The following is a 4133-nucleotide window of genomic DNA, read 5'->3' as shown; positions in this document are numbered from 1 at the left end:
GTCCTTAAGGTCAGGATTTGACCTCAGGCTTAGTTCACTACAATACATATATCTAGACATTTCATTAAGTTAATATATTATCTGATAAAATTATATTTCAATTCCCCCTTTTGACATGATTAAAAATCATGTCAACAAAATCCTATATGTAATATCCTACATAGCAGACTGACCTGGCCCGGATCTGGCATTCTGCTGGCACCTCCGGCAAACTTCTGGCATGGCAAATTGGATGTCAACCAGACATGGGCCAGGTCTGGCAATGATGGCACGGTTCACATGAGGCATGCCACACCTGGGCCAGTCATGGTTTAGCTTGATGTGGGCCACATCTGTTCATGTCAAATACGGGCCAGTTATGGAAGTAGCTATGTCACCCATGTGACAATTATCAATTCATTTTCTGACAAGTCGAAAAGTGCCGAAAATATTAAGAAATGTGTATATGTTTACCAGGTGAAAGGACTTTTAGCCAAAATAATAAAATGCTTTAAGAACATAATCCTCTACCAGTGATTATAAATCATTAACTTAGTTTTTAAAAAAAAATATATATATAATTAGTATTTTTGATAATATTTTCAACTTAATCAACCGTTGTTTTTTGTGTATCCAAATTATATTTGTAAATGTTATTCCAACCTTTCATTTTTTAAATATTTATTAAATGCTTTTTTTTTGTTTTTTTTGTTGGAGTTTTAGTCATAATTCTAATGTGTAAAGGAATTTAAGATAGCCGTTTGCTGCATGTTTGGCCGTTTGCTGCATAGATATTTACTGCATGTTTGCACCTGCCGGCCACCGTAGACCCGCCACAAATCCCTCATACCGGAAGTTGACATGGTCCTGGTGGCACGTGACAAACTGCAGGCTTCAGCTCTGTCTCCATAGTAACGGGCTTGCGAGTTTGGTGATTACTCGATCGTCGAACTGAACTAAATCCGTGTTTTTTTTCACATTTTTCCTTTTTTTAACCCAAATAAATGATAAATAAATTTAATTCATGGCTTCTTTACCATTGTATTGACGGAGAAAATATGTTGTTGTTTTTTTGTCTTTGACGCTGAACACCATAGATATCAAATAATCACTAGATACGGCATTGGCTGCTGCGGCGCAGGATTTTCGGCCGCCATCTTGGAGCGGTCATCTTATTTGGTTAAAGCAGAAGATGTCTCAGCACTTCGCACCCGGGCATAACGCCCTACAACTTCTAAGGAAGCTTGTTCTGTTGAACGGAATACATCGACACGACTTCGAACGATGACCAGCCACCCTGACCGGAGACGCTGAAAGATAGCGTGCATAGGGACCTCTAGACCGGAGCTGATCCATCCTCTGCAAAGGTAAAGAGACGTCACGAGTTGTCACGCACTAAGTGGACCGGGGGTTTGAGCTGGTGTTGAAAGAAGCGTGCTAATTCTGGTCACAAACATACATCTTCCTTCAGCCATCTTTAAAATTCTCTACTCCTTCTCTTAAACTTTTATTCGCCAGCAATCTAGATGCCTTCAGAGGTGAATCAGCCTCAATCAGTAATGTTCTGTTGTCGGTGTTAGTAAAGCGTGCCAAGTTTTTATTAATCAGAAACAGATCAGCAAATCAATGTGTACATGTTTTGATGTTAAATTTTGATTCTGTTAAATAAATGACCGCATTTATTCTGATGGGTCAAAGATAAAATGGCGTCTCATGTCACTGATTAAACAACCCACTCACAGTTATCTCGGTCACATGGCAGAAATTTAACTCGAAAAAGAAAGAATCCGTTGTAATTAAACAATATTCTTTGTGCTTGAACTAGCTTTAAGAATAATTAATTAGTAGTGTGTTCCCAGCAAAGCTGTCCTGACATCACTACAGTTCAAACCCCGGTCCAGGGGCCTTTCTGGGTGGAGTTTGCATGTTCTCTCCGTGCATGCGTGGGTTTTCTGCGGGTGCTCCGGTTTCGTCCCACAGACCAAAAACATGCATGTTAGGCTGAATGGTAACTCTAAATTGTCCCTAGGTGTGAATGAGAGAGTGAATGGCTGTTTGTCTCGTTTGTCTCTATGTGGCCCTGTGATGGACTTGCGACCTGTCCAGGGTGTACCCCGCCCCTCGCACAGTGATTGCTGGACATGGGCACCAGCGACCCCCGTGACCCAAACTGGAATAAGCGGGTAAAGATAATGGATGGATGGATGTTTACAGATGTTATAGTTGTTTATGCAACATGAACTTTCTTTAAGCAACAACACTTACAATAACAATGTATCAGTGACTGTGAGTTTTGCAAAACTTGTCATAAGAATATTTTATTAGTGTTAATGTTAACCCCACCAAGAATATTTAAAAACACTGAACCATGTGTTCAGCTTTAATGGCTGTACGTCTAAGATTTACAGAGGAAAAAATCGTGAGAATGAGTTTAGTATTCAGCTCTGACTGATTAAACGCGCAGATACTTCATTGCTCCTGTCAAACAGGTTACACTGGTCAACTGTTCCAAGATGGCGGCCCTACGGCTCGGTCAATGCGGCATCTAGTGTTTATATCTATGTATGGTCAGGCATAGGTGGTATCGATATCCTAGTATCGATCCGCACATCACTACTCGAAACCACAGAGACACGTAGCAACAAACAGATTCAAAAGTTTAGCTTTGACTTTCATCTTTCAAAAACGAGTGACATTTTCAAATGGGTGATTCTTTTCTTGACAACACAAAACTAAGGTACGTTTCAGAAGCTTAAGCTTTTATTTTCAGTGTATGTTTCGTGACCTGTTGTAGTCAATTTAAATGATTTCGGCTGCGTGGAGGTGTGGAAAAAATCGTCTTGACCGTTAGACACAAATGCGCATTCTCAAAGTCATTCAGCTTACTCCCGGTTCTTTGACAGCTAATCTACATTTAGATTAGATCAGTTTAAACTTTATTGATCCCTGGGGACGATGCCTTCAGGGAAATGAACCCAAGAATGTATTTGTTCTTTGAAGTTTATGACGCACAAAGTCTTAAAACGATGACGTCACAAAGCCACGCTTAGTTACGTCACATCAGTGAAAGTTTATTTATAGACCTCAGATCAGCTTTGAAAGTCACTTCAAGCAAGACTTTGACCAGAGAAGGTAAACTACTACCGATTTTTATTTATTTTTTTGGACTAGATTTGTATCAGGGAAACATGTCTTGGCAGCAGAAAAGGAACTCCACGGAGGCTTTACCGCTTTACTCCAAGAGTTTGGAGATTGAAGAGCTGAAAGAGGAATTAGAGCAGGCTAGGGATTCTGAAAAAGCTCTGCAACAAGAGGTCCGTAGACTTTCTGACAATGAAGCTGCCTTTGAAAGAGTTTTTAACTCAAAACTCAGAGAGAATAATCAATCGAGGGCTCTCATTGATGAACATTAGGAATCTGAAAATCCTCAGTTGGAAGTCGAAAAAGTCAAAGAGGCTGAAATAGCTAGGTTGAAATCGCAGATAGAGATAAAAACTAATTAATAACACGTTTACAGCAATCAGAACACGATCTTAATACAGAACTTTTAGCAGCACAGGAAACTGAAAAAGGCTTTAAGGAGACATTGTCAGTCCAGGAGATGACGCTCGAGAAACTCGGTTCTCTATACGAACAAGTCAAAATAACGATGGACAATCTTTCAGAGGAAAATGAAACCTTAAAAAAAAACAACAACAGACAATTGGCACAATCAGAAATAGATTGTAAGGCAGGACTTTTTAAAAAGGAGGAAATGGGAAAAAAGCCTTACTGAGAAAATTTATAATCGCTGGTGCTACAACAACTGTGCTAACAGCTGTGGTTTACAACACGGTCAACTCTTGCTGCAAATAAACGATGCTTAAAAAGGCCTTTAACCTCAGACCCTGCGTCCACATATGTGGACATCACATTTTGGGTTGTGTAGACCACAATACTAAATTCTGCTCTATAAGATTCCTGGTGTCCACATCTGTGGCCATATACTGCCACTTAGTGGTGGCAGAAGAGTATAACACATTACAGGTTGTATTCAAGATGGCTGCCAACTCGTGCACAAGTTCAGATGGCAACTCCCGATCCAAACGTCGCCCAGGTTAAAAAACCAATCACCTTTCCTGGCTGATTCTTGATTAGATATATTATGAAGTGTT

The sequence above is a fragment of the Nematolebias whitei genome, chromosome 5, assembly GCF_014905685.2.
Source record: "Nematolebias whitei isolate Nwh7 chromosome 5, NemWhi1, whole genome shotgun sequence".
Lineage (NCBI taxonomy): Eukaryota > Metazoa > Chordata > Actinopteri > Cyprinodontiformes > Rivulidae > Nematolebias > Nematolebias whitei.
The sequence above is the reverse complement of the archived record's forward strand: the minus strand, read 5'-3'. Positions refer to the sequence as shown.